Source organism: Podarcis filfolensis (genome assembly GCF_964270895.1).
Source record: "Podarcis filfolensis genome assembly, chromosome: 4".
Classification (NCBI taxonomy): domain Eukaryota; kingdom Metazoa; phylum Chordata; class Lepidosauria; order Squamata; family Lacertidae; genus Podarcis; species Podarcis filfolensis.
Window position 1 is genome coordinate 24254409 of NC_139607.1, and position 23508 is coordinate 24277916.

A 23508-nucleotide genomic window follows, 5' to 3' on the forward strand; every position below is an offset into this window, starting at 1 on the left:
GAATTTTACTGATGAGTGGCCATATAAATTGAATAAAGAAAATAATAATAAATACGAATGAACAGCATGGTCTAGCTCTCTCTGAGATTCACCACTTTGGACCGCAGGTTCACATTCTTGAATACTTCTCCATTCATTTTTTTTTTTAAAAAAATTAGATTCACATAGAAAACTAGAATGTTAGGAAGGCCCATTTCGCTGCCCATTCTACCTTGTTACTAGCAATAGGAGCCAACTCCTAGGGGCTGAGGTCCCTTTGGGGTTCACTCCCCAAAGTTGATGGGCATTGCCATTCAAATGGTATGCAGGTACTGAGTCTTGTGATCGATTAGGTGGGGCAGGGCTTACCTGCCCCCCCCCCAATATTTTAGTCAAGTTGGCACCCCTGGTATTGACTTGGTATTGGCCAGTGGGGGGCATTTGTGACTTGTTTAGGATGAGGAAAACATCCTGTCCGATGCTCCTGCTTCAATCACATGCGTGTGGGCTGAGTTTATGGCGCTTCAGGTGCAGAAAGGGGACTACCATATTTTTCCGTGTATAAGACTAGGTTTTCCCGCTTAAAAATAATGTCAAAAATTAGGGGGCATCTTATACATGGATACATCTCCCCCCATTTTCTTAAAACTGAGTCCCCCAAAATAGGGGACGTCTTATACATGGGGGCATCTTATAGACCAAAAAATACGGTTTAGACACCTTTCTGGGTTGTGGCTTACTCTCTGTGCCCGTGGGTGGATAGGGGCCATCTTTACGGATAATCCGCTTCATCGGCAAGGAGGAGAAGCACCTGTGACTCTTCACCAGCCTGACTCATCTCTGCCTCTTGGCCTCTCTTCAACTTCTGCCTCTGATTCTGGACTTCTCTCTGCCACAGACTCTCATAGCTCACTAAGGCCTGTTACCTCCTCAGCTTCTGACACCTCCTCTTCTCCATCCTCTCCCTCTTTTCCCTGTGACCACCAAACAGTGCCCTGCCACCAGTCCCCAGGCCCTCAGCCTGCTTCCCTTGGTGGTTCTCCAGCTGGTTCTTCCCACCATTCCTCTGCTTCCAATCAGGTCCCTGACAGCACATTAGAAATGTTCTCAACTGTATTTATTTATGTATTTAGTAAATTTATATACTGACATTCATCTGAGGACCACAGGGCGGCTTACGATATAAAAACACAAGCATGCACAATGTAGTAACAAACAAAACAACACACACAATGGTTTAAAAGAGAATACTTCACAAAACAGTGCCCTAAAATTCATACCTGGACTTGTTTCACTTAATGTCTGCAGGAGACTTTGTGGATATTTAAGTTATAATTAGAAAAATCTTAATAATTATTCATAAAGGAAACAGCTTATAAGAAGTAAATAAGGATGCCAGAAACAGGATAAAGGAAGTCTTTTATTTGGTTGTTTGTATTGTTGTATATTACACTTGTTGTTTGTTATGTTTGTGTCTGATGGGGGTGGATTTCTGTGTTGGGGGTGGGGGGTTTGTGTTATGTTGTAAATAAAATTTCCAGTAAAAATTATCAAAAAAGAAAAAAAATGTTCTCAACTGTATTTATTTATGTATTTAGTAAATTTATATACTGACATTCATCTGAGGACCACAGGGCGGCTTACGATATAAAAACACAAGCACGCACAATGTAGTAACAAACAGAACAACACACACACACACACACCCCACACACCATGGTTTAAAAGGCCATAGATTGTTGAATTAGCAAAAGGCCTGAGAGAAGAAGAAAGTTTTTGCCTGGCACCAAAGGATATGTAGTGAGCATTCCCACAAATGGGGAGCCACCACAAAAATGGCCTGTTCTTTTCTTGCCATCCTCTGGACCTCTCATGGAGGAGGCACACGAAGAAGGGCACTCACTGTAGAGCTTACAAAGGCTAGTTCTGAACTTCCAAATCTCTGTCATATTCCAGTGAAATGGAGAAATGGAACCCACTGCTGACTTTATGTTGCTGAAGGGGAAAGGCTACACAGCTATGAACAGGCTCAATTTTGAGTGGTTCCCTCTATGCAGAATATCCTATGGCACAACTGGACTGGGGTTTAACCTGCTACGCCCCAAAGGTCTGGATTGGCGTTTAACCTGCTATGCCCCTAACTCCACATCACCACATTTACTCTGTTAGTCCCTCCCATATAAGTGAGAAAACTGCCATTTACTCTAAAGCAGTGGGGTGGGAATGAATCGAAGACTGTATTTGGAGACATGGTTCCAACGTCAACATCCTCCAGGTCTCCTAACTGGAGATGTTGGAGGCTGAATTAGGGGCCTCTTGCTCAGCCACTGAGCTACAGCTTCTGCCTTGCAGGAATCCGCTTCCAAAAGATCGTCCTTTCTCTCTAAGTCTCCCTTCCTTGCCTGTCGTGGTGGAATTAATTTTGCTACTTAATGGTAGTAATAGGTGCCACATTTAAAATCAAGTGTTTCCATTGTGGTTACGTTGTGCTCAAATCAGTGCAGAGGAATAAATGTCACATGTCTACTTTTTTTTGTAAAAGAGCTAAGGACTCTCTTCAAAAACATTGACTTTCTTTAAACAACCTGAATTGGTCGATAAAGTTCCCCATGAAAGTTTAAATTGATGGCCAATTACCTTCCTTTGAGATATTACTCAGATGATCAGAAAATAACTCTCAGACTTCAGTGTCTAAAGAAAATCTACTCACTCAGACAGGTACTTATGTTTTCATTCAAGCCATTACACTGCAGTAAAATTGGAAGTAATCACATTTTTGACAGCTCTCCTTATTTGTTCAGAGAATTCTTCATCCCTGCTAGATGCCCTTCGACTACATTCCTAAAACAATTAGTTCTTTAAAGAAACTATATGGAGCATAATAAGGAAATTCCTTAAGGTGAGTGAGGTATCATGGATAAGTCTGGGGTGCAAATTTAACATCCTTTAAGAACTGAGAGGCTCGATCTCTTCTTTCTCCATAGACCAGTTTGATGCAGCTTTTTCTGGTGCTCTACAGATATTTCAGACTACAACTCCCATCATTCCTCACTATTGGCTATGTTGGCTTCCATAGATAGGAGATGTAGTCAAAAACTTCTGGAGGGTACCAGGTTGAGGAAGTCTGGCTTTGATGAGCTGTGGCTGAGGAGGCATATAATGGGTGGGCTAGCATTTTATTCTAGCGTTGGACTGAAGACTTTGTTATTATTTGTTTTCCATTCCCTCCTTGGCAATTTATCCATCTGAAATATTTCCTTGCCACCACTGAGGCAGCTCCCAGCAGAGTACAACCACAGCTTGGCACTTTCAAATCCCATTTATTTCAGCTGAAAAACATGCGTAAATCTTTCTCTTTGAAATTAATGAGACTTAAAACATGCTGAGCTTGGGCTGGATCGTGTCCTCTAGAGATATCATTAATACGGTTTAAACCGTATCACTACAAACCAGTGCTAATGGTGTAGCATTAAGCCCAACCTGACAACATCAGCCCTCATGGGCTTTTCTGAAAAGATAGGTTGTACGCATGACTTTCTAATGCCATCAGATATGCGCTCTGCCAAAACACTTTAAAGGCAGTTGTCTAAATCTAAATTTACCTATGCTGCATAGGCCTTTTATATAGATTTTTAAAATTGCATGCATTCATTGGGATTTGGCTTTCAAAGAGCCCTTGTGAAGCTGGAGAGAAGGATTCCATAGGTAGGAAACCTATGACAAGAAACTTACCTATGCATGCTCCACATTTTAAATGAAACTTATCAAATGCATACTTATTAAAATTTTACAATGCAGTTTTGGTTCAAATATGTGTACTTTAGAGGGGTGCATATTTTAAGGGGAATGCGCATAAAAGTATATTAAAATGTTTTGTTGTTTTTTTAGGGAAGGCTGTCTACAAGATGCATATTTAAGGGGAAAGTGCATACAATTTAAATGGGAAATTGTCCAGGCATTGTCCTGGCACAGAATGGAGCGAAAATGCGAAACTGACATGCATCAGAAATAGACTGGACCCACCCATCCCTAAGAGAAGCTGATTGGGCTTGTATAATGATTGTCAGAGGATTTCATCAGAAATGGACATATAAGTGGAAATTGCCACAGTTCACCCCCTTATCCAAGGTCAGGGATGGAGATCACAAAAGGAAATATGAGCAGTGTTCACCATTGCTTGGTGGTTGTTTTGGTCTGGAAACATTAAGTAAATAATTGCATGATGTCCTGCATTGTTTTTTATGTTTCCCTTTCATTGAAATTTATTGAACAATTAATAATGTGGTTAATTACTTTTGGCCATAACAGACAGCAATATGAAAAATGTGGGTTTTAGTAGAAGTTGAACTGTAGCTGAATGGAAGCAACATTCATTTCTGCCTCTCCAGCTCTGGTATCATTTTGCATTAGACGACGAAAGGGTTGTTGTACATACCTTTACAACCCTACAGCACTCAGGGTGCGTTGCTTATAGAATATATCTTTAGCTCCTTTGAGAGTTCAACTCTCCTCCATATTTTCTATGAGACTGCTAAGATGACGGTAACTGTGGCTCTGCTTCTGAACACGTTTGCTCATGCCATTTAAAAAAAAAATGGAAACAATCACTCAGGAGACCTGCAATTAGGGGAAAGTGGGCTAAGAAATTAGCTGTTAAACCTCAGGCTACTTGCAGATGTCTAAAAATATTCTTCAGAGTTCGCAGTATCCTGGGGCTTGCTGACGCTGTTTACACAAGTTTGTAAGTCACACCCCAGGTGCACCACTGTGGCATCCCCTTCTTGCCTACAGCTGCCCAGGTTGTTGCCATATCAGTTCAAGAGCAACATAATCTCAAGCATGTTACATTCTGGCTGACATAGAAACAATCCAGGTCAGCCCATAGCCAGAAGGTGATAATGGAAGAAAGCACCTGGGAGAACCTTCTAAACTGTCCCCATAGCGTGCGTGGAAAAAACATAAATTGCACCTATTGAGGGTTATTAATTGTTTTTAAAACCATTTTGAAAATAACTCTAGATATCTTCCAAAATTTAACAGCTGAAAAAAAGAGGGCAACCCTTGTATGTTTATAATACCCCACTACCTTTCTCATGTCAAGGAAATAAACAACTATTTGACTTTTGGAAGACATCTGAAGGCAACCCTGAATCAGGAAATTTTTGATTTCTAATGTTTTACATTTTTTATGTGCTGTAAGCCACCCAGAGTGGCTGGGGAAACCCAACCAGATGGACGGGGTATAAATAATAAAGTTGTTGTTGTTGTTGTTGTTGTTGTTGTTGTTGTTGTTGTTGTTGTTGTTATAACCAGCTTCTTCTGCACTGGATTTTGTAGGACAATATATTAGCACCCTTCATTATGTCCTTTCCATCACAGCTACAAAATACATTTGGTCCTAGGAACACTTTTTAAAATTATTATTTTAAGGCATAAGTCAAATGAAAAGCTGACCTCATTTTGCCATTGGCATACCAAATGGGTTTCCCCCCTGCAATTAACCAAGTTACCCCTTAGGTTAAAATATTGCTATCAAAAGTGATAATGTCACAGCTAAACCTGGAAGACCACTGTCAGGGAACTGCCATCGGAGCCAGAGGCGGAGGGAAGGCTCCAAAGGGATGCCAGAGAGGGTCCCAGTAGGGAGAGAAGCAGCCCATCTGCTGGGGAAGGAAATCAGCGTAGCACCAGTGGAGAAGGGGGGCAGATGGGGGAATCGGCGAGGTGGCTCCAGGACTCCTCGCTGGAGACCAGTGGGGAGAGCACGGGTCCTCCGCTGCCCACACCCTCCCTGCGCAGAAGACTTCCGCGCAGGGAGAGTAGGAGGAGACTAGGCGTCAAAGAACTTCTTTGCTGGAAGAAGTTCAAGAAACGCCCACTGATGGATTCTGCCAGCGATTGAGACAGCCACGGCAGAGAGGCTGTCCAGACAGAAAGGGTTCACCCAGGTAACCTAGCCAGGAGTTGCGACAACTTATGCACGAGCAACCCCTAGAACCATTACAACCACCATTTGGGTTTTCCAAGCTTGAAGGTGAAACGTATTTTATCTATTTATTTAAAATAATAATAATAATAATTTATTATTTATACCCCGCCCATCTGGCTGGGCCTCCCCAGCCACTCTGGGCGGCTTCCATAGAAACCAAAAATACACTAAAATATCACACGTTAAAAACTTCCCTGAACAGGGCTGCCTTAAGATGTCTTCTGAATGTCAGGTAGTTGTTTATCACTTTGACATCTGCTGGAAGGGCGTTCCACAGGGTGGGCGCCACTACCGAGAAGGCCCTCTGCCTGGTTCCCTGTAGCTTTGCTTCTCGCAATGAGGGAACCGCCAGAAGGCCCTCGGCGCTGGACCTCAATGTCCGGGCAGAACAATGGGGGTGGAGACGCTCCTTCAGGTATACTGGACCGAGGCCGTTTAGGGCTTTAAAGGTCAGCACCAACACTTTGAATTGTGCTCGGAAATGAACTGGGAGCCAATGTAGGTCTTTCAAGACCGGTGTTATATGGTCTCGGCGGCTGCCCCCAGTCACCAGTCTAGCTGCCGCATTCTGGATTAGTTGTAGTTTCCGAGTCACCTTCAAAGGTAGCCCCACGTGGAGCGCATTGCAGTAGTCCAAGCGGGAGATAACCAGAGCATGCACCACTCTGGCGAGGCAGTCCGCAGGCAGATAGGGTCTCAGCCTACGTACCAGATGGAGCTGGTAAACAGCTGCCCTGGACACAGATTTGACCTGCGCCTCCATGGACAGCTGTGAGTCCAAAATGACTCCCAGGCTGTGCACCTGGTCCTTCAGGGGCACAGTTACCCCATTCAGGACCAGGGAATCCTCCACACCTGCCCGCCTCCTGTCCCCCAAAAACAGTACTTCTGTCTTGTCAGGATTCAACCTCAATCTGTTAGCCGCCATCCATCCTCCAACCGCCTCCAGACACTCACACAGGACCTTCACCCCCTTCACTGGTTCTGATTTAAAAGAGAGGTAGAGCTGGGTATCATCTGCATACTGATGAACACCCAGCCCAAACCTCCTGATGATCTCTTCCAGCGGCTGCATGTAAAACAGTGAGATCCCACTTTCCCGTCCATTAATCACTCTGCCCCCAAAGATGGCTAAGAGCCATGTAAATCAAAACAAAATTAAAACTCTAACAAGAAAGATGTCAAAAGTTACATTGGGGGAAAATACAAAATAAATAAAATCTAAGGGCACATTCCGTTACCCCCAAGCTCAAATGTCCTCTGAAAAGGCAATGTTTTCATAATGGGACTGAAACCAAGCAGTGAGGGAGACTTCCAGAAACTGGGTCCCACCACCGTAAAGGCCTCATCATTTGTGGTCACATAAATCCAAAGGGATGTAAAGGAGAGCTTCACATTAAGACCTGAACCCAGCAATTCAACTGACGTAGCTGAGATAAAACAATGCACCATTGCATAGATCTTCTAAGAGCAGCAAAATGCCATTCCATCATCTTCATTCACCAATGATTGTGGTTCAGTATCTTCAAATCTTTGCTTAAGCCATGAGTTCTAGAATATTTGGTTAATAGAGTCTCTTCTCCAGTCAGGTGACTGAATTCACTAAATGACATTGGGCAATTCACAGACTCAAGGAAAAGGTAAGATTAATCTGACAGTTTTGTTGGAATAATAATTAAAAAAAGCTTGCAAATGGCTTTGTAGATCAGGAGTGCTACAAAAAGGATATATATGAATAGTAACAAATTATGCCAAGGGAAATGATCAGTTTGTGCCACCGGATTCACATGTAAAATGGGCTGTGTGGGAAGATAGCAGCTAGGGCTCCCAAAAACACAACTGCTTTCTGAGCTGCCAGACGTTACTCAAGTCAGCATAGGGAGCCTAAATATGTTTGACTCAGTTCCATCTGTTTTACGTCCATCAAGAGATGCAAACAACAGTCTCTCTCTCTCTCTCTCTCTCTCTCTCTCTCTCTCTCTCTCTCTCTCTCCTGCCCAATTTGCCTAGCATGGAATGGAGCCTACAAAATCCTATTAATTCCTTGTAATGTACTTAACCAGACTTGTGTATTTTACACTCAAAAAGCACCATCTTGGATATTTGCATGGGCAGGCCTTTGCAAGCAAGGTTGTCAGGCTTCATAATCTGACCAAGGGGCAATGTCAGGGCTACTTAGGCATCTTCTCTATTTGTTCAGCTTTTCAGCACGTTGCCGTTGTTTTATTGCATCTGTAGCCCATTTCAGAATTTTAGTGCACAATTTGCAGTGCATGATCTTTATCCCTGTAATACATGGACAATAAATTTGTTTGCACAGATATAATCGCTTTCATGAACACGCTCACCATTTGTTGAAATGACACTGAGATACCATTTCAGGGCACTGCATTGGATTTGGATGAATCCCAAACGCTAAGTCAAATTGGGATGATTTAGAAAGATGCAGAGCTTGTCTGGTTGAAACAGGACCCTCTGAAATGATTTAGGGTAATTTGGAGTTTCATACATTAAAAAACTAACAACTGGTCAGACCCTCAGTGTGTCTGCACAAGTCAGAACTTCCTTCTGGAGGCTTGCCATGTAAATAAAATTCTAGGGTAGGGAGATGGCACGGCAGGGGAAACTCTTTCATGATTGATAGCTTTAGCTGTTTGTGACAAGGAATTATTTTACCAAGGCTCTCCAATCTGTTTAGAAGGTGCCTAGCAGTTTTAATTTATTAATTTATTTTTAAAAACTATTTGTAGCTTGGCTTGCCCCTAAATGTAGCCCAAGACAAGATTGCATTGCAGATGGGAGAGGCAAGCTGTGATCTCAGTTCCCAAAGCACATTCAAGGCAGAGAAAGCAGACTGGAGGAGAGAAGCTGGGGCTGGAATTGGCTGGAATGAGGAAATGCAGAAAGTTCTGTAGGTCCAGATAGACTGCAATGTTCAGGAACCTACAAGTCCATTGACCATGATGTGAAACAGAACACACACACACCGCACAAGCTCTGTCATCTGAAACTGATCCTCCAGAAAGAACTACGGTCGACACAATATTGTGCCTCCTGGACCCAAACCCAGTGGGGAGGTTCAGAAGGATGCTGTTGTTGATAGTATCAAAAGACGCTGAAGGACCAACAAGATTGCACTTCCTTCCTGCAATTCCCCAATTCCTGACAAGTCACCCACCAGCGCAAGAAAACTATGCTTCTGAAAACCTGACCAAAAACTGAATTGGAATGAATCCAAATAACCAATAGTCTCCAGTACCATAGTTGTCAGGTGCGCAAAATAAGCAGCCCCGGCCCCCATCTCAAGTCCAAGACAATTGATGCCCTTGCTCAGGCACAGGCAAACTCGGCCCTCCAGATGTTTTGGGACTACAACTCAAATCATCCCTAGCTAACAGGACCAGTGGTCAGGGATGATGGGAGTTGTAGTCCCAAAGCATCTGGAGGGCCGAGTTTGCCTATGCCTGCCCTTGTTCATTGTAGGTTACCTGCTAAGTATTATCACAAGACGGCTTTTCATCCATAATTGCACCCACCAATGAGTCTTCTGTATTCCTCTAAGGTAAGTTTGGGTCTCTCATGCTCTTGACAGTGTTGTTGACTCATAAATGCCTAGTTCTTTCCTTAAACTGTAGCATCCATGTACTTATGCTTCTAATTTCACCTGATCAGATGAATTTTTGGTCATCATCATAACAAGTAATACGTTTAGGAGGAAATGAATACACTAAAGTAGTTCTCTCCCTGTATCATTATTTTCTCAGTTTTAGAATCTAAGGGCTAATTTCATTTGTAGTATCAGTTTAAGGGGAAGATATCTCAGAAAAAATAACCATTGGGGGGGGTGGAATTAACATAGTTGCTGCATGGTGACAATTTCCACCCCTGACCCACACACATTAGAACAACTGAACAATGCCTTCGTCATCCAGCTGTATCCATGAGGCCTCTGTTTATTCCAGAGGTGGCAAAACCTTTTGGCCCAGTGGGCCTCCCACTTCACTGGGAACCGGTTTGTTTGTGTCCAAATGCTACATGTGCACCAGCTGATGTGGAGGGAGGGATTCAATCCTGTTCTCTGTGTGGTTTGACTGAAGAATTTGGAGGAGGGGGTAGATATCTGAAGCACGGGAGTTCAAACTTGTTTCTTTCAGAGTTCAGGCATGCTAGCCAGTTCCACATGGGAACTCACTGGTGCATCTGAATCAAGCACTAGGTGATACATTAGCTTGACCCCACAGCTGCATCTCTACCGGCCCCACACCTAATGTCACATATGATAGTTTGGAGAAATGGCCTCACAGACCAAATGAGAAGGCCTGGTGGGCCATGTTTCTCCAATGAACTGGATACACATAGATTCAGCTGATGTTAACTGAGATGTTAACTAAAGTTCTTGTTATGTACTGAAGTTCTCACCCTGGGCCAGCAGGGGGATACTGTAGATAGTTTTCACTCAGGTCCACATATGCAAATAAGGGATTGAAAGTGACGTTCAGTGATTGGATAGTTACAGAAAATGGTTACTGTTGCATTCTAGTGGAACTCTATATAAAGCAGGCTGGCTGAACCCTTCAGTTCAGTTCTGTTCTGGCCTGTGAATAAACAAGAGCTGTTTGAAGAATTGCTGTGTCGTCTGATATGTTCACTCACAACTTAACAGTTCTAGCATGGGAGAATACCTATATGTGTTCACCTTTTTTTTAATTTAGCTTTTGGCCAGATACTGCTTTTGCTGCAACAAACTAAGATGGCTACCCCAGTGGAAACTGAGATGGCATAGGGTGGAATAGGTAACTTTGACTGGCTTATTCAAAGTCATCTTTTTAAAAATTGAAAATCAGGCAAATATTAGCCGTTTTATATGTTCCACGAGATCAAAAATTCCCACAGGAAGTCAGCTTTCAAGTTATATATTGAAATTATTTATGTGAGTCTGTGGGAAACAATCTACAGGGAAAGCAACGATCAGCAAGTAGTATGGTTTGATTGGCAGGCTGTTCAGCAAGAAATGAAAACATCTGATATTCAGCAAATCATGTTTAAATTAAAACAAATTTCAAACATAGAAAAGCGACTTAGCTAATACTGCTAATTAAGCCTGTCAATAATAGCAACTTCTGTGTTCAGTGGTCTATGTGCATCAGATTTAACAACAACAACAAAAAGGTAGCTTTTTTAAAAGGACAGAAAAATCTCAATGCACAGTGTCAGCTCCCATTGAGAGTACAATAGCCATCAGTGCTTCCATCTGAAATTAAACATAAAAGTCAATATAAGCCTTCATGATAGCCAGGTAGTTATCCACATGAAATTGGCGTTTATCAAAAAGATGTTCAGATGTAGCCAGAGCGGTGAGGTCCTCAGACAGTGGGTATTAATCCTTTTGGGCTCAGAGTATTTCTCTTGACAAATGTAAGGGTTTGTAACATTCGCTTTTGTAGTCCTGTTGTTAATCCCTATGCTAAAGGAATATGGTTTAAAAGTATCAAATATCAAAGGTTTTGCCAGTGCAGAAAACTTCAGTTCAAAATTGTTATGTCACTGAGCATGCTCACATCATATGCCTCCAAAAGGCCTTTTCAACATTACACCTCCAGCAGTTATCTGTAATACAGTACCTTCCTGTGGAGTCCAAAGTACCCAAAACAGTGTTTGCCAGATCAACCTCAATTTCAATTCTAGATAAACTTTCTAGTGCAATTTCCTATTGTTTAGTTTGTTCAGCACATTCTAATTCTCTATTCTACAACTCCCTGAACATCTACTTTGCAAACGTTCCAAAGGCATTGATAAACAGCAGTTGTAGATTGGGTTTTCTGAGAAGTCCAATAATTCTGAAGACAATTCCATGCAGAACTTACTGCTAAATTATATTTAAACTGCAATATAGAAAACAAAGCAAAACAAAATCCACCTGAACCCAGCAGCTGATCTGATATATGAATCCCACAATTTACTCATTTGTTGCACAGAAAAGTCTGTTTCTCTGTCTTCACTGAATTACCCAATACAGTTAATGTGGCCTGAACATATAGATCTAATTGTAATTGATTATATATGCGATTGATCTTGACATATACAATGCCTCTCTTCAGTTACAGATAGGTAGCCGTGTTGGTCTGCCATAGTCAAAACAAAAAAAAAAATTTTCTTCCAGTAGCACCTTAAAGACCAACTAAGTTAGTTCTTGGTATGAGCTTTCGTGTGCATGCACACTTCTTCAGATACACTGAAACAGATACACTGAAACAGAAGTTGCCAGATCCTTCTATATAGTGAGAAGGTGGGGAGGGGTATTACTCAGAAGGGTGGTGGGAATGGGTGATTGGCAGATAGCTGTGATGAGCCTGTTGACGACTCTTAACGACTGCAATAGGTCTTACAGGAAAAAGCAAGGGGTGAGAAGGTGAAAAATGGCTTTGTCATGTATAATGAGATAAGAATCCAATGTCTTTGTTCAGACCAGGTCTCTCCATGGTTTTAAGTTTGGTAATGAGTTGCAATTCAGCAGCTTCTCTTTCCAGTCTATTTCTGAAATTCCTTTGTAGTAATACAGCTACTTTGAGATCTTGTATAGAATGTCCTGGGAGATTGAAGTGTTCTCCTACTGGTTTCTCTGTCTTGTGATTCTTGATGTCCGATTTATGTCTGTTTATTCTTTGGCGTAAGGTTTGGCCTGTTTGTCCAATATAGAGAGCTGAAGGACACTGTTGGCATTTGATGGCATATACAATGTTAGACGATGAGCAATTAAATAGTCCCGAGATGGTATGTGTGATGTTGTTGGGGCCAGTAATGGTGCTCCTGGAAGAAAAAAAATGCCTCTCTTGTTAAAACTGTAAGGGGTATCTCATTCATTATTTTATTTATTAAATTTATATACCACCATTCACCCAAATATCACAGGGTGGTTAACAACATAAAAATACAAATTGAGAACATAAAATACATAACCAAAACAAAGCAATAACCTCCCTCTCACAAACACATTTAAAAGGCTATAGAAGTTGAATTAGCCAAAGGCTTGGTTCTTGGAGAAACATTTTTGCCTGGCACCTAAGGCTATGTAGGAAAGGTACCAGGTGAGCCACCCTGGCGAAAACATTCCACAAATGGGGAGCTACTGCAGAAATGGTCCATTCCCATGTTGCTGCCCTCTGGACCTCTCATGGAAGAGGCACATGAAGAAAGCCATCAGAAGGTAGTTTGAGGGTCTGGATCGGTTGTTATGGGGAGAAGCGGTCCTTGGGGTATTGCAGTCCTGAGCCATTTAAGGCTTTATAGGTCAAAAGCAGCACCTTGAATTAGGTCTGGAAATTGATTGGCAGCTAGTGTAGTCGGGCCAGGATTGGCACTATATGGTCAAACCATCTTGCCCCAGTGAGGAACACAGCCATCCAGTTTTGCACCAGCTGACATTTCTGAATTGTCTTACATGCCAAAGCTGCCCACCTTAGGAGGGTGCTAGCTAAATCATCTCTTGTGAATACAATGATGGAGTATTCATAGAAGAAGAAACTTGCCAGTGGTTGTTACGTGCAACTGCGGTCAGTGCTATTTTTCTAGGAAAGTAGGTGCCGAATCTCACCATGAATCCCTCTCTTGTTCTCTTATAATGGCAATGGTGCCCACCTGACTGGTGCCAGAACTCAGTTCCGGAGAGTTCCAGCTGACAAAAGCCCTGCATGTGGAATAACCTAAAGTATGGAAAATGAAATTCTTTTGAAGCTAGTAGCTGCATTCTCTTAAGTGAAAAACAAGCTAGAGAGTTTTAAAAAACAAACTTCCAAAATGCACACTGATCTTGTGAAAATACATCTGAGGAAACATAATGAAATACCTTTTATATTACCCATAGCAAAGTATTTGTCCTTGTAATCTTATCCCCGATAAAATGTTCCAGTGTCTCAACTTGTAGTTTCACCATCTAGAAAATCAGGACAATTGGAATCCTGGAAGCTGGAGGATAATCTCTCTTTTGTAAACACACTTTTGATTGTAAGAGACAATAGGTTTTGTGTACTGACACTCACTCTGGGGTCCAGCAGTGTTGTAAGCCTTACAGAAAACAGAAGTAGAAACATCTGGGCCAAGTAAGGAGACTAGCTAGATATTTAATATCAACTATAATATGAAGTTATGGCAAAGGGATATATCTCCCAGTCACCCACAAATGACATACACACAGAGTGGTGCATATCTATTCACAAGTTCTGATGGACTACTGTTTTAAAATTAATTAGTTTGTCTTCTCCTTTAGAGTTAAGGATTCTAACTTCTGAAGTTGATCCAGATTTTCAGCCAGCAAAATAAGAGAGACCATACAATATGCTAACAGTCATCACTATCTTGCACATTCATGTGTCCCCACTAACCTTCAGTGAAGGTGACAAAAAATCTTTGTGGACAGATATGGTTGCTGCATGTGAAGATTAGAGCAACTCTATATGCCTGGGTTTTTTTTGGGGGGGGGGGACTAACCAATTTCTTTAATGATATTACAAAATTATCTGCATAAAATAATAAGACTAAAAGAAAGGGAGGAAATTGACAATTGCACTTGATATTTTGTACCACCTGTTATCTTAATTGAACATATATGTCTACTTCTATGAATGATACATGCACACCGTGGATATACAGAGGCACAATAGCAGATGATCAGATGTTTCAAATTGGCTGAGATCCACCAGGAGGAAGAAAGGCAATTTTGGCTGTTGTCCCATGACACTGCTGGGAGTAAACCCATTGAACTCAATGGGATTTCCTTCTTAGCAGACATGCACAGGATTGTGTTGTTAAATAATATTAAAGCTAAGTTCATTGGTTTTGTGATTACTTCAGGAGTAATTTTTTAAGGAGCTGAGTAGAATTTCTCTCTCTCAGATTTTGAACTATTGTTACACGGGGTTACCGCTTGCTTCTAAAAATGAACCACACTTTCAGTCTAATTATTTTCTTATTAATTAAAACAGTTGTTAAGTCTGCATCCGTTAAAATGACTTTTGTAATGTAAAAATCCTTACTTAAAACAGGGAAACGCAAGATTACACAGAGGAGAACAAAACAAAGAGGGGAGTAAAGGCTACTTCAATAATATCCATGAACAGGAAAATAAATTCCAATACATTTTCCAATAATAAAAAGTACTCCTTGATTAGATTGTAAAACAAGTAGAACTGCAGGTTTAATCAATTTACCAGTAGATTAGCCAACTACATCAATCTGGGGGCAATTTAAATGAGCACAGGTGAACTTTAATCAGTGTCGCGGTGAATTAAAGGGGCATGTTTATTTTTGAGGCTATCTTGGTTCCTGTGTGTTACTGGAGCAGCGAGTGAAAAAGCAAATATTAGTCCAGTTCAGATTTATTGGTTACAACCATAAGTTATCACAATATAAAACAGGGGAGATTGACATTATGTAATGAGTGTGATGAAAAGCAAAATAGAATTGATGAAGCATAAATCAGAAAAAAAATGAAACAGAATTTAAAGCATAAATCAAGACAAACCTATTTAATTAAAACCTGGCAGTTGACCCAACAACTAAAATAATAACTGAATCCATTTCAACCAGTTAAAGATTTCCTTTCATGCAGTGGCTCACTTTAGATTTAACTCCGAATCATGAATTGGAACCAAGTTGCTGAACCTGGAACTAGGGGTGCGGTATTCTCGTCAACATGTATGAAAATGGACTGAATGGCCGAATCCAATGGTGGAAACTCTGGCATGTGCTGCCATGGAGCAAAGTAAATGTAGGAAAGGCAGAGCCTCCTTGTTGCCAGCTCTCGTTGGCACTGGCTTTCCTGGAACCTAGAAATCAGAAGGCCAGTGGGGCTGGAGAGGACTTCAGCCTCCCATCCTGCTGCATTGCACTATCCCTTGTACAGTGGTACCTCAGGTTACATACGCTTCAGGTTACATACACTTCAGGTTACACACTCAGCTAACCCAGAAATAGTGCTTCAGGTTAGGAACTTTGCTTCAGGATAAGAACAGAAATCGGGCTCCGGCGGCGCGGTGGCAGCAGGAGGCCCCATTAGCTAAAGTGGTGCTAAGGGTTAAGAACAGTTTCAGGTGAAGAACGGACCTCCAGAACGAATTAAGTACTTAACCCGAGGTACCACTGTATTGCAAAACTCATTGTACATAGGGTATGGGGAAGGAAAGTTGTAACAAAGGCTAGCAAGTCATGGTGTGGCATATTGGTAGCTGGCAGAGAGGGGATTGTCCCCAGTTTTTTATTCATATTAGAAACCTCACAAATGGGCCGTGTAACAAAATGTTGCCATCTGGAGTGCTGCATTTCAGGGCTGCAAGCTTCTATCTTTCTCCACTCGATTACCCTTTCCATTTTCCACCCTCCCCCAATTAGGCATTCAGTGGACACTGAGCATGCTCAATAGTCACTGGCCTGGTTTTGTTACCCGCCTGCCCCCCTTAAAAATAAAAATAAAGTCTTACTATCGTTTTGTAAACTTTGGGGTTCTCCCAAGCATGATGATGCCATCTATCTTGTTTTTTAGCGTTCTTGCTTTGTCTAGAATAGCCATCAACACTCAGTACCTGAGTTTTCCCTTACAGCAGTTCTCAACCCAGATGTTGTTGGACTATAACTCCCATCATCCCTGAGCTCTGGCCTTGCTAGCTAGGGGTGATGGGAGTTGTAGTTCAACAACATCTGGGGACCCACAGGTTGAGAAAGGCTGCCTTAGAAGGAGGGGTGCCATAATCTGTGATCTGCTGCCTCAACCCCACAGTTCGTATGAATGGGATTCTGAGAAACCTCAAGGACACAGTCTTACTCACACACGTACATTGTCACTTCCTTTCTTGTCGACTGGATTGAACACCACTTGCCTACAGATCGTGAACAGTGTCTATTGTGATTCGTTGATGTGAAAGCTCTGTTTGCTTTGTTTGGCCAGCAATGGGTCATTCACCTATGCAAGGACTCACTTAATCTAATGGACGTTCAGCAGCAAATATGCATGTAAACAGTTCCCAGGTTTGGGTGAATTTGCCTCTGCCTGTTCATCATGACTCAATCACTGCGACGTCAAGTGATGTCTTACGACTCTGGAACAGCATTCGCCACTTGCTGACATTTCAGAACCCCTCAGCCGCAATTCTTCTCAGCAGAGTTCACACAGAGATTGGCGTCATGAGAGAAAAGTGCTGAATGCATAGGCTGGCTACACCTGCCTGGCTCTGTCATTTATAGACCGTCCCCCGACTCTGTGGGATCACGCCATGCGAAAGCAGCTCCTTAAGTGGAGAGGGTCACATTGAGGCCATGACATAGCTGGAAAGTCAAAGATGACGCAGAATGACATTGGTCACATGCAAAAAGCTGAGGCTGTGAAGCACCAGAATATATGTACAAACGACAAAATGCAATTCAAGGGCTTTTGTGTCACAAATTACCCATTTCTCTGTCAGAGTACGAACCAGCTTTCCTACTGATGTTAAGATTGTGAGCGAAGGGAGCTGAATACAAGAAATCAATTGCACTTTGCCGTCTTTGATACAAGCAAAGCTAAATAATGCTCCATCAATGCTCCCCCCCCCCACAATCTAAGTCACTGAGGGAAAGCTTATTTTTGCTCATTCATATAATTTACCATAAATATGCATCTTTTAAAAAGACAGAAAAATGTGGTTATAATTAGGGTGGTTGTATCTATGGAAAGATCTAAAATGCATTTACACTGTATTTAATTTTAATTTTTTGTCATGGATTTCAGTGATAATGCGGCACAAGCAGTGCTCACAGTTCTAAGTCCTTCTGACGCAAGGCTAGCTTTCAGGATTCGGATGATCAAAAATTGCAGTTGTGAAATGCGTACTCTACTAACCAATAATGGTTTTGCATGGCTGATGCCATTCAGCCAACAATAATGAAGTACAGTACATTGCATATAGACCCTTAGGCTTTTGCTCCCCTGCCCAGGTCTGGCCCACCCATGAGGCAAAGCGAGGTGACTGCCTCAGGTGGCAGGTTCCACAGGGGCAGCATATCCCTACATAGATTTTTATTCCCCCCTTGTTCGTGATGTAGATCTTCACTCACCCCTTCTTCCCTGGCAGGGAGGGGAGGCACCATTTTGTGGTTGTTTGCCTCAGGGACCAAAATGTCTGCTCCTTCCCCATAAACTGGAGCCTACCTGGAGCTAGTTTCCAGTCTTGCTATTTCCATGTTAGACACATAAAATGCAGCAAATAGCTCAAACTAGCAGCTGAAGAGCAATTCTGCCCCTTTTTTCTTTTCGTTTTGCTTAACATCACCCCTTAAATGTATTCCATTTATTATGAACTGTATACAATCAGTCTTCCTCTACGATTTGAGGTTAGGTCACCAGCAATGCAAAATAGACAGTGTGATTTTTAAGGCAGGAGTGGGAGCTCCAGGGCTTATTCAAATTCCCTCACTCTCTCTTCTTTACCAGGAACTTGCATTCAACTGTATTGATTTCAACAGGGGTGAAATTAGCTCTATTCAGAACTGGAAATCTTAAATTCCAGGACACAATGGAACAAAAGGGTCAGCTACCCCCTCTGAACCATGTGCATGTCATTGATTTCCCAGAAAGTTAGGCAAGCATAAAAAATGTAGCTAAGCTGGCTGTATGTGGGTGATTTTATTTTTTTAGCAACAATTTTTCGATCAACAATGTACACAGCACTCTAAGGAACAGAACTGGCCAGCTCAACTCTTCTTTCCATTTTAAAGTGAGTATTTATCTCATAAAATGATTCATCTTCTCCATATTATAGTGAACAAAAGGAGAAAATCAGATGTTAAAAAAAGTGATTTCCATAACTGTGGCAGGAATCCAGCATTGAAACAGACAGAGTCATCTTTTCTCATGTCTGGAAATAGTTGGGTGGTGAAAGGAAGGAAGGAAGGGAAAGGAAGGAAGAAAGAAAGAAAGAAAGAAAGAAAGAAAGAAAGAAAGAAAGAAGAGAAGAGAAGATTTTTGGCTCTCTAAAAGTCTTATCGGAGAAGAATCTTGCTTGGTTGTGAAAGAGTGACTGACAGATGCATTTATATTTGAAGATTTGAACAGAGGCCATTCAAGATCTCATAAAAGGTTGCCTTCAGACAGTCCAGCCATTTATTTGTTCAGAAACCGCATGCAGGCTTTGCCGGGTCAGGAGTTGTGAAGACATCCCATTGTCTACTGCCAATGAGGCTCTGCTTTTGTGCAGGGATGTGATATTTACCCAAGGCAAGATGGTAATTGTTACATAAAATATCACTCCTGCCACAGAAACAGGGCCACTGGTGTTTTAATGAGCTGAAGTCATGTCAAAGAGAAGCAATTTTATTCCCCTGCTATGGATTTTCCTAAGTGCCCATCGGTATTTGCTTTTGCTCCAAGACAGTGATATTTTAAGGGAGGCTCAAGCACAGGGCTGGGTGATCACAGCAGTCATTCACTTGAGCTCTCATTATAAACATTTCCTTACAACTCGCACACATGTACACTAAATTCTGGAGTGCTTTCAAAGTCTCTGTGTATCATATCAAGGACATCTAATTACTACAAAAAACAATCTTTTTTTATTTTTTTATTTTAAAGCAAACATACCCAAACTAGCACTTTGAAACCAGTCTGGAGAGCTCTCTTAGGACTGATTTGCACAAGGGCTGGAAACCACTGATGTTACTCAACATTTAGGGCATGGGTGGGGAATCTGGTGCCCTCAATATATTGTTGGAATAAAACTCCCATAAGCCCTGGCAGCTCTACTGGTGACTGGGAGCGGCTGCCGAGACCACATAAGACCTACATTGGCTCCCAGTATGTTTCCGAGCACAATTCAAAGTGTTGGTGCTGACCTTTAAAGCCCTAAATGGCCTCAGTCCAGTATACCTGAAGGAGCGTCTCCACCCCCATTGTTCTGCCCGGACACTGAAGTCCAGCGCCGAGGGCCTTCTGGCAGTTCCCTCACTGCGAGAAGCCAAGTTACAGGGAACCAGGCAGAGGGCCTTCTCGGTGGTGGCACCCACCCTGCGGAATGCCCTCTCACCAGATGTCCAAGAACAACAACTACCAGACTTTTAGAAGACATCTGAAGGCAGCCCTGTTTAGGGAAGCTTTTAATGTATGATGCATTACTGTATTTTAATATTTTGTTGGAAGCCTCCCAGAGTGGCTGGGGAAGCCCAGCCAGATGGGCAGGGTATAAATAAATTATTATTATTATTATTATTATTATTATTATTATTATTATTATTACTATTACCTGTACTGGTTAGGATGAAAACATCTGGAGGACCACAGGTCCCCCCGTCCCTGATTTGGGGTGAGACACTACCCTTGACCTGTGTTTGTAATTAATTTCTTCATTGCATTCATATGGTTTACATAAAGCTATTCCTAAATCCCCATCCCACTCCCAGCAGTCATTTCTTGAATCCAAAGGAGCTGTCAGGACTGTGCGCACAAGTGCTTTTGGCACAACTGCAGTTGTCTTTAGTGGATTAAATTCATGTGAAATGTGGACCCCACTGCTTTATTAGCACAAGGTAACAGTGCAAGGTATCAGGACCCTACTTCGGTTTTCATTAATGGACGGCAAGGAGTAAAGGAAGGGCCACAGATCAATGGAAGAGCCCATACAAAAGTTCCCAGGCAAAATCCCTAACATCTTCACCTTGGACTGCATCAGTTCTTGGTCTAATACCTTGGAGAGCTACCGCCAAGCTATGTTGATGTGACTGAGATGGGCCCATGGTCTAGCTAGCCATAAGGCTTCTTCCTGTTTCCCTGTGATGAGAAAACAAGAAGCAAAACATACATTCACGATTCAATTAAATTGCCTCCAAAACGCATTTATTCATACTTTTGATTAAGACTATTCTCTTAGGCAATACTTCAGTGGACACATCCTACTCTAATAATAATCTAACACTTTAGGCAAATAGTTGGTATACTATCCCAATACAGCATCAATCCTACTAACTGGTTTATCAGACCAAGATTTTTACCAGGCCAGGAGTTGTTGTGATCAGATGCAATAAGATCTCCTTTCAAGTGGGCCGTTGTGATCAACTGATTCCCAAGGCTAACATCAGTCCTTTTAATGAATTTATTCCAACTTTCCTTGCCTGAGGTGTCACCTGCCTTAGCACTACCATATTGCATGTAAGAAATTCACAATCATTTCATGTTCAGTCTGTCACATCTCTTGGCATGATCTGGCTATGATGAAATGTATGCCTAAATTGGTGTTTGCTGTGTAGCTTGTCTATAGTCTTCTAACACTACCACTCAGTCTAACATTCTTCTTCATAACATTCCTGCACAATCCTTTATATAATTTACGATTTCTGTTCTCTCTCTTTTTTTAAAATAATTTTTATTAACTGGCCAATCACATCAAATTAAATCACATCACATAAATTCCAAATTACAAAGCCAAATTTTTAAATTTTGTTGGGGGAACCCATACTTCAAGATCCAAAGGGGGATTCAGATCATCTTCTTATTACTGTGTTAATGTCCAAATCAGTCCCAATCAGTCCAAACAAAATTCATAATTCTATCCAGTCTTATCTTGGTGTTTCCACATCATATCTTGTTCATATAATTTCTATTTTTCCTTTACGATCTCTTCTGTTAGTCTCCTTAAGCCGATAAGCAAAATAATAATCCTGTGTGGATTTCCCGTTCCTCCACTAAGTCCAGATGGTTTCCATATATCTCCTTCGTAGATAACATCGCTCTTTCCATCATAAATTTGGCATTTGTCGCTCTTAAGTCCCACCGAGAAGTTGATCCACGATATGTAAACAACTCTATTTCTCTCTTTCTCCTCCCAGACCCAAAAGCTCCAACAATGCCTCCCAAAATGGCGACGGCATTTTTAACTGCGTCATTCCAAAACTCTTAGCTTTCCAGCTTCATCTTGAAACATTGCTTTGGTTTGAAAGTTTATCTCCACACAGCCTTAAATCCACAGCTTAAGTCCTTAGTTTCTGACTCATTAGGGGAGGGGATTCTTGTTAAATCACATAAGAAAAAGGAAGGCAGGTTTTTCCCCCCTCCCCCCTCAGTCATACCGTATCTTGACGTATCTTCTCATATTTTATTCTTGTCTTGTTATCAGAGATCTCTTCTGTCAGCAGTCTTTACTCCCCTTTTTCCTTGAAGCATGTGCAATTTATCTCGTCCAAATTGTTTCTTTTGAAGATGCTTGCAACTAGCGGCGCGAATCAGGGACGGCGTCCAGGAGTGCCGGAATCCCACAGGAGGGCTTTGTGCCTAGTGCCCCCACCCCACAAATTCGGGGGTGGTATAGGGCACAGCAGGCAAGGGCCGTACCACCCCCCCCCCACAATCCTGGGGGGGTTAAGGAGGCTAATTACCCCCATCATAGCCTCCAAATTACCTCGTGTGGGTTGGAGAGATGTTATTGTCAGCCATCTTCCAATGCGCCACCTAGTGGCCCCCTACGATTTCTGTTCTCATCTGGTCCCAAATGGTCATGCTTCAGCTGACCTAAAATCTTCATCAGCTTTATTTATATAATTCAATGTCCTTGATTTACCCACCAATATTTTAATTTCTGTGGTTCTCTCAAGGTTCTCTCTAATGTGATAACACATAGGAAGCGTCATAAACTAAAAGTGTTATTCAGCCTTGGGTACCCAAAGAGATTGTTGGATTATAACTCCCATCATCCTCAGATAATGATAAAGGATGATGTGGAATGTTGTCCAACAACATCTGGGAATCCAAGGTTGAAGAACACTATAAATGCCAGGAGCCGAACACCTCCTCCTTAATTATTTCCCACTGCTGACTGAAGACTTTGTTTGTTTGTTTGTTGGTTTCAGTAGGGTTTCTGATTGCCTGCTGTTTGAATTTACTTCCCTCCTCTAGTTTCATTGTCTTTTACCTGCTGCTTTTCTGTGCTTTTACAAATTTGCTTTATGGTTTGGTTGCTTTTATTACTGGCGTCTAACTGCCTCAAACCTCAGAATCGGACAGGTGGGGAATCTGTCTATAAATGCTTAAAATCAAAACATTAAAAAACAGTGACGGGGAAGATGTTCGGAGTGGGTTTTCCATAGCTATGTGAGAGGAACAACAGAGTTGGGACTCTTCATGGTAGTCTTCCTTTGTTGGGTACTAGAAACCCTGCCTCAGTAAACAGGGAGGTTTGCATGAGGTAAAGTGGCCTACACATTGACAACACAGAATTATCAGTGGAAGAATGGCAGATGAAAGTGATAGACTATATGGGACTGGCAGAAATGACCGGCAGAATTCGAGACCAGGGAAAAGAGACGGCGGAAGAAGATTGGAAGAAATTTAAGGACTATCTTAAGAAACATTGCAAAATTATTGAAGGCTAGAACGATGTTGATTCAGAAATTAAGGGGTTAAAAGCTGTAATGATTATGTGATTAAGAAAAGAAAGGCTAAAAATTATATAGAAATTAGGGAAAGGATTTGCTGAATTGACTTAATTAGAGAATGGAATACAGAAAGGGGAGGTATGAGGAGGTCGGGAAAG